Source organism: Sprattus sprattus (genome assembly GCF_963457725.1).
Source record: "Sprattus sprattus genome assembly, chromosome: 13".
Lineage (NCBI taxonomy): Eukaryota > Metazoa > Chordata > Actinopteri > Clupeiformes > Clupeidae > Sprattus > Sprattus sprattus.
This window is the reverse complement of record NC_137911.1, coordinates 24,485,512-24,494,309: the sequence shown is the minus strand read 5'-3', so window position 1 is coordinate 24,494,309 and position 8,798 is coordinate 24,485,512. Positions and strand designations below refer to the sequence as shown.

General features: G+C 42.6%; 1 protein-coding gene across 1 annotated transcript in view; it reads right to left on the bottom strand.

The window, feature by feature from the left end:
* Positions 1 to 8,346: 8,346 nt before the first annotated feature.
* fbxo30a (F-box protein 30a) overlaps positions 8,347 to 8,798 on the bottom strand; it is a 6,854-nt gene continuing 6,402 nt past the window's right edge. Inside the window, exon 3 of the mRNA XM_080850742.1 lies at positions 8,347 to 8,798. This exon is cut by the window's right edge and continues 1,588 nt beyond it. The gene's annotated coding sequence lies outside the window, so the exon portion shown is untranslated.

Sequence of the window (8,798 nt, the reverse complement as noted above, 5' to 3'; positions counted from 1 at the left end):
ACGCGAGCCTCGCAGCCTGCATTCTATCAACGAATGATACGAGATGAGGTTACTAAAATATTCTGCATGTCTACTCAGTTTTACAGTGCTTCCCAAGTAAAGGTTTGAAAAGAACTTCAAGCTTCAGACTTTCTGTTAGGGAACCTGTTATCTATCTGCAGAGCAAATGTCAGGCTCATACAAAAACATTAACGTGAATTACTTGATGCTAATACCTAGCGCGGTGTCTATAGGATTTTCCATATACGTTAGCATTAAGCTAACGTATTTTCTACCACAGTTAAACATGCAATACTATGTGATTGTTTTTAGAAAACGAATGTTACGTGATGAGATTACTCAAATGTAGTCTGCACGTCTGCTCAGTTTAACAGTGCTACCAAAGCAAAGGTTTGAAAAGAACTTCAAGCTTCAGACTTTCTGTTAGGGAAACAGCTTTCTATCTGCCAGGCAAATGGCAGGCTCATGACAACACGCGCAACCTTTGGGAGCATGAACTGCACCGAGTAAATTTTGCGCAACCGTTAACCCCCAACGCTGTAGCATGCAGCCGCCAAGACATTTCCTGAAATGAGCGTAAGTGAGATCCACAGTAAACAGACGTACACACAAAAAACACGTGTACGCCAATCCTTCGGTTATAAATCACAAATGGTAGTGAAATTGTGCGCAACTGAATCTCCGCCCTCAAAACGCCCCTATTTAATCTAATCAGCATATTATTAATGCACAAACAGAGCGCATCCTCAATGCACAAACTCTCTGTGACAGTGGCAAGCAAGAAAGAAACATGTAAACAGAAGAATTAAAGTGAGGCTGACATCGACGTTCTGCTGATGGAAGAGCAGATGCGGGCCAAAACATCGTTAGAAAGCCTGTCTGGTGGAGTAATGGCAAAAGCAAAGTATGTGACATGTAGAAGGCACGTCTCCAAAGCACCAGCGGCCGCAACTGTCGCACGAGCAGCACCAGAAGGTGCATCTGCGGCAGCAGCACCTGCTGCTCCAGCATCGGAGTCTCGCCGGCCATCGCCACCTTAGGCATGCCTTTGCTGTGCTCCACTACCAACCGCGCACGGTCATGTGCTGTATTAAAGTGGTCTTCCTGGGCTGTTTGAGTGTGCGCAATCTGGATGAAAATACATTGGGAACCCTGTTTTACGCAGGAAATCCTCTTACACATTTTGCTGTTCCTGGGCACTGTATGGAAATCTTATAAATTACGGGCATATAAAGTGATAATACTGCGAAGAACATCGGGCAAAATTCTGCTAAATGAACTCCAATTTCTCATCGGAACGTTCCTGTAGCCAGGAATCCAAGAATAGACAGAACCTGAACGTGTATGGACTGGTTGCATCTGGTGCGCCTCTGTAGACGAGAGGCTATTTGGGCACAACGCTCTCGACAAGCTGTAGGCCTACGTGCTTATCAGCCATAAATCATCCTGTGTCAAAAAGTGTGAGCGATCACGAAAAAACCCTTTCTCTCCTTATTGCGCAGTTGGCAATATCCTCTAACAACGCCAATGCAGCTATAACTCCTAATGAAAACTAAGCCACTATTAGACTTTCTATAGGCTATAGATTGAGCGAAATGTTTTACACTTGTGAAATTAAAACGGAATACCTATTAGACATGAATCTCATTCATGTATGAATTGTTCTAATAGTTGAATTGATTTTATTGAGCGAAACATTAGCCCTAATGGTGACGGTGGTGCACGATGATGATAATGAAACTGCGTGTCGGCGCTTTGAGTTCTAAATCCCTGCAGTACTCCAGTATTGCCACAAGGAAATGTACTTACACGAACTAAAACCAGACGTAGAGATACGTCCTTTTCTACGTCTAAGACGGTTTTTATAAATCTGTACTTAGACGTGGATTTGATCGCACGCACAGTCTAAGATCAATTCTGTGCGTAAGTACGTTTTATAAATGAGGCCCCATGGGCCTCATTTATAAAACGTTGCGTAGAAACCATCCTACATTTTGTCTAAGACATTTCCTGAAATGAGCGTAAGTGAGATCCACAGTAAACAGACGTACACACAAAAAAAACGTGTACGCCAATCCTTCGGTTATAAATCACAAATTGTCGTGAAATTGTGCGCAACTGAATCTCCGCCCTCAAAACGCCCCTATTTAATCTAATCAGCATATTATCAATGCACAAACAGAGCGCATCCTCAATGCACAAACTCTCTGTGACAGTGGCAAGCAAGAAAGAAACATGTAAACAGAAGAATTAAAGTGAGGCTGACATCGACGTTCTGCTGATGGAACAGCAGATGCGGGCCAAAACATCGTTAGAAAAGCCTGTCTGGTGGAGTAATGGCAAAAGCAAAGTATTTGACATGTAGAAGGCACGTCTCCGAAGCACCAGCGGCCGCAACTGTCGCACTGCTGCTCCAGCATCGGAGTCTCGCTGGCCATCGCCACCTTCCCTTAGGCATGCCTTTGCTGTGCTCCACTACCAACCGCGCACGGGCATGTGCTGTATTAAAGTGGTCTTCCTAGGCTGTTTGAGTGTGCGCAATCTGGATGAAAATACATTGGGAACCCTGTTTTACGCAGGAAATCCTCTTACACATTTTGCTTTTCCTGGGCACCGTATGGAAATCTAATACATTACGGGCATATAAAGTGATAATACTGCGAAGAACATCGGGCAAAATTCTGCTAAATGAATTCCAATTTCTCATCGGAACGTTCCTGTAGCCAGGAATCCAAGAACAGAGAAAACCTGAAAGTGTATGGCCTGGTTGCATCTGGTGCGCCTCTGTAGAGGCTATTTGGGCACAACGCTCTCGACAAGCTGTACGCCTACCTGTTTATCAGCCATACATCATCCTGTGTCAAAAAGTGTGCGCGATCACGAAAAAACCCTTTCTCTCCTTATTGCGCAGTTGGCAATATCCTCTAACAACGCCAATGCAGCTATATCTCCTAATGAAAACTAAGCCACTATTAGACTTTCTATAGGCTATAGATTGAGCGAAATGTTTTACACTTGTGAAATAAAAACGGAATACCTATTAGACGTGAATCTCATTCATGTTTGAATTGTTCTAATAGTTGAATTGATTTTATTGAGCGAAACATTAGCCCTAATGGTGACGGTGGTGCACGATGATGATAATGAAACTGCGTGTCGGCGCTTTGAGTGCTAAATTCCTGCAGTACTCCAGTATTGCCACAAGGAAATGTACTTACACGAACTAAAACCAGACGTAGAGATACGTCCTTTTCTACGTCTAAGACGGTTTTTATAAATCTGTACTTAGACGTGGATTTGATCGCACGCACAGTCTAAGATCAATTCTGTGCGTAAGTGCGTTTTATAAATGAGGCCCCATGTCTGATAGTTAGACCAAAGCATCACCTCCTTCGGTGGAGTCTAAATGAATGGTGTGCTGCTCTAGGTGTTGCTAGGCAATCCATCTAGAAACCATTTAAACTTGTTACACTACTTTTAGGGCCAGAGGCAAACACACCAAATAAAAAAAAACACTGGCATATAAAAATCCAGGTAAATCATGCTGAGACAATTTCTGTCACATTCAGCCAGGGACAACTTATGAAAACTTTTATCAAAACTGTCCAGATGACATTCTGTAAAGAAAAAGTAAAAAAAAAAAAAAAAGCAGGAGTGACGAACACAACACAAACTCATAAATAATTTGTATGATATGAATGCTGCTGCACTCCACCTACATATCTGGTTGTCATACCTCATTTTTATTTGACATTTATTGTGTCTTTGTGTCAACAACACCACTGTCTTACATTTCCCTTGGGGACCACAAGATATAACATTGTGGTTTTATATTTCTTTCTCAACACACTGTTTCTACTTTCTGCTAGAGTTCTCATATAAACCTAGTGGCAGGGAAGTAGATGACAGTCATTAAAGTCAGCAATATTACCCAACACAATCACAATAAAATAAGTGATAAGACAAACAGAATATCGATTACCATTAAATGAGAATACCTCCCACAGCCAATGTATGTATAATTTAACAACACCATTTCAGATCATCCAATATGCTCCATAGTTTTTTTTTGATTATTTGGTTATTTCCCCAGATACCAAGCAAAAACTGTCTGGATGCATTTCTATGCCAACGAGGAAAAAACTGCACTGATGAGGCAAAACTGGGATCATTTTATCAGCAATGTAATAACATCCCAGGGTGCATTGCACAAAGCGCCACTATCCCACGCCACATCTCTCCCTTGGGAAGGCTGCTGGGGGGTGGGTACAGATTCCAGACACCCCCTGGCTGCTACAGGTCACTGATAAATGCTCACCGCAGACTACAATGAAAAGGCAATTATTTCAAGGGATGGGGTTGGGAGGGAGAGGGTCTGAAAATGACAAACAACCACAGAACAAACCCCTGAACACCTGTTAGCATGCTGAACACTGGCCAGAGAGTTTAACAAGAGCTTCAAATGGCCAGACAAGTCCTGCATCACTGAATCTCTTCTCTTCTCTTCCCCTCCTCTTATCTCATTTATTACATGCTATCCCTTTCCCTCGCCCCTCAGTTCTCCTCCCCACCACTGCCATCGTCCTTGCCCATCCTCCTTGGCCTTGTTTCCTCTGCTCTGCCCTCTTTCTCTCTGCTCTCTCACCCTCTGTCCTCTTTCTTCTCTTTCTCTTTCTCCTCCCTCTCTCCTGTCCTCCTCCCTCCTCTCTGTTCCACTGTGTGGTGGCTTAGCTCCGGGAGCCCATCTCTGCACCAGCACGCCACCAGATGAGCCTGTCAGAGAGGAGCACACTCAGTGGGCTCCCAGGGGCCACAGGAGATTTATCATCCTATTAGTGTGACTTTCATATTTGTGTGTGTGTGTGTGTGTGTGTGTGTGTGTGTTTTTCATAAACTTTCTGAGCTCTACAGGCTGTAGGACAATATGAGAACAATAATTCTGCACGTTACTGTCTGGCTGACAGGGTGGAAACACTTGGGAGCACTTGGTAACAATCTTAGGAGTCAGATTTGGAACAAATGCAATCTTACTTACACTTTTGTGACATAATGTGAAGATCTGAGAGACATACCGAATTGACTTATGTTATTATGTTATGTAAATAGAGAAAAAATTTGCACAACCACCTGCATACAAATATTTCACCAGAGCTGTTGTCTTTTGCCTGATTTTATAGACTTAGTGTTTATGTACAGATGAGAAAACTCACCCCACACCGTTAACACAGAGCTATACCACCATCTAGTGGCACATGCAAGTATTAAACTTTTCGCAAAAGGCTGTTTGATTTCCAGGCAGACATGAAAGGTTTTGCATGCATGTGGCTTCTAGTGACAAGGCAGTGTTCCAATGAAGAAATTTCGATTAAGTTTTCCAATGAAGAAAATTCTTTTGTCAAAATACCACGTTTACTACAACAGATGCAATGCTAACATCAACACACCAATTTGCAGACATTTTTCGAGATGTCTGTGAAGTTGAAAGGTATTCTCTCCAGGTAGGCTCGGGTGAGGCTCATGGCCCCCACTGTGTACCAGCACCCCTTCATGAGGTTCCTCTTGGGTCCTTAAATCAAAGACTGATGGCTAAGCACAACGGGAGCTCTGGACACAGAAATCTAATAATGTGGAGCAGGTAGCAAAGACAACAAGAATGGGAGCATTCCGAGAATGCAAACCTCCGCCTGGTGACCTTGACCTTTGACCTTGACATCTGAAAATCTAATCAATTATTGCCATTATATTACCCAATCTCCCCACAAAGTTTGATGGAAATCGGTCCATGCGTTTCTGCGTAATCCTGCTGACAAACAAACAAACATACAGGGGCGAAAACATAACCTCCTTGGCAGAGGTAATAATGGTCAACTCACTTAAATGACTGCAACCCTGCAGAAACTTGACAACTAAGGTACGACAGTGTACCTGCATTTCTCCAAACTTAACAGCAGAACAAACCATTCCACAAGCAGAGCTAGTGACCTAGTCTGGCAAGAGCAGCAACACATTCCCTGATTACAATACATTTGGGCTCATATTTGAGTCATTTTTATTGCCAAATTGTTTTTGTAAAAAAAAATTGTTCCATAATAGTTGAAGTTTTACGAGAAAAGTTCACTTAAACATATATATATATATATTAAGATTTATTTTTGGACTTTTATGCCTATATTATCATAGGATAGAGGAGAGAGACAGGAATCGGGCTGTTGAGGGATTGGGAAAGAACCGCCAGCCGCACTCGAACCCAGGTCCCCATGGGCATTCTGACCCATTCATGGTACAGGGCTGCTGCCACAGCTCCCCCTAAAACATATTTTAACACATTTTCAACATTTGTGCATTGCGGATGGCAAGAACATTACAAATAGCTGCTTCTTCAGTTTTATGAACGAGGCAATGTGGCATTTGGTTATTGATAGGACTTTCACTTAACTATGCTACTTAAAAAGCATATCCCCTCCTTAATATGAGAATAAACAGGATATAGGACAAAGTTCTAAGGACATGAGACAACAACCAGACAATGTTAAAAGATGGCAAATTGTTTTTTTTTTATTAAACCACACACGTCAACATGCATTGAACAAGTCTAGGACCCTGAAGACACTTTAAAGGCTGCGGATCAACGGCCCACCCACCCGCCAGACGTCAGAGATACACAGTGACGAAGGCGAAGAACTGCAAGCCAACTCCAACCACACCACTGAACTCCTAACCCTGAGCACAGACCTGACAATAACCCTCATCCATAACCCTAACCGTGTCAATTTCCATAATCTCCAACTCTCACCTGTACCCAAAGTCTAACATAAACACCCAACAAACAATATTATACTTATCCTGCCCCTCTCCTAAATCCCTACAGTGCCACTTGAAAGTATGTGAACCCCTTGAGCACTTAAGCGTTTTCTGTTGTTTTACCATGATTTTTCATTTTTTTCATCACCAATTTTCCATAGATGAAATGTCAGGTTTATGTTTATCATTTGCATGTACTTGTTTAGAGGAAATTGTTTGAGAAGCTGAAAAACTACATGAAACATGGAATTAGTCCATTTCAAAAGTAAGTGAACCCCCAGCTGAATTGATAAAGTCAAGCAGGTAACAGATTCAGTGAAACTTATTTGGGTGAATAATTAGTCAATTGAGCAAACCGATCATCTAAGACATCCTTAGGGAAAGGTTTGGGCAACACAGATTAAAAGAGAGAGGAAACCAACCAAACTACTGTAGTGCCAAGGTGTACCCACACAGATCAACAATGCCGAGAGGAAACGAGATATCCGAGAACATCAGGAAGAAGGTACTGACAGCCCATCAGTCTTGGGAAAGCTATAAGACCATCTCCAAAAGATTCCAGCTCCATCCATCCATCCAAGCCAAATCATTTTGAAATGGAGGGCATTCAACATGACCGCATCTCTGCCTAGAAGTGGACGCCCATCAAGACCATCACCAAGAAGCACCAGAAGAAGAAGAAATCAGGTAAAAGTCAACCCACACATCACCTCTAAAGAGTTTCGGACCTCTCTGGCAGCATCTGGGGTAAATGTACATGGGTCTACAATCAGACGAAAATTGTTGGTTTTGATCGTGACAAAATAATTCTATCTCGGACTCATCTGTTTAAAGAAGGGACTTCCAGAAGGCCTTTGGTTTATCCAAGTGCTCTCAGGCAAAGTTGAAACGGGCAGTTTTGTTCTTTCTTGAGAGCAGAGGCTTCCTTCTAGCAACCCGATCATGAATGTCATGTCTATTCAATTTTCGTCTGATTGTAGACCCATGTACATTTACCCCAGATGCTGCCAGAGAGGTCTTAAACTCTTTAGAGGTGATGTGTGGGTTGACATTTACCTGATTTATTCTTCTTCTGGTGCTTCTTGGTGATGGTCTTGATGGGCCTCCACTTCTAGGCAGAGATGCGGTCATGTTGAATGCCCTCCATTTCTAAATTATTTGTCTTAGATGGATGGATGGAGCTGGAATCTTTTGGAGATGGTCTTATAGCTTTCCCAAGACTGATGGGCTGTCAGAACCTTCTTCCTGATGTTCTCGGATATCTCGTTTCCTTTCGGCATTGTTGATCTGTGTGGGTACACCTTGGCACTACAGTAGTTTGGTTGGTTTCCTCCCTCTTTTAATCTGTGTTGCCCAAACCTTTCCCTAAGGATGTCTCAGATGATCGGTTTGCTTAATTGACTAATTAAGCACCCAAATAAGTTTCACTGAATCTGTTACCTGCTTGACTTTACCAATTCAGCTGGGAGTTCACTTACTTTTGAAATTGACTAATTCCATGTTTCATGTAGTCTTTTGGCTACTCAAACAATTCCCTCTAAAAAAAGTACATGCAAATGATAAACATAAACCTGACATTCCTTCTATGGAAAATTGGTGATGAAAAAAATGAAAAATCATGGTAAAACAACAGAAAACTCCAAAGTGGTCAAGGGGTTCACATACTTTAAAGTGGCACTGTACATGGACCCTCTTACTGCCTCTATGCCCAGGTAACATGCTAAGCCCCTTCGGTGCTACTGTTTAGCTTTCAACCCTGGGCCACAACTCTTGAATGGTTGGATTGGTTAACAGTGAGCGGGTCATAGAGACATACCCAGCCCTTTAGAGTTCTAACACTAATCTGCAGAGCAGCTCCTGAAGACTACATAGCCCCGAGCCTTGTCCCTCATCTGGGTTCTATCCCCAGTCTTCTCCTTCCTTGAGAGATACCCCCTGACTCCCTCCCTAAAAAAAGCACTGGATTGCTGAAGACCACTTATTGGAGAAGGTCGGTG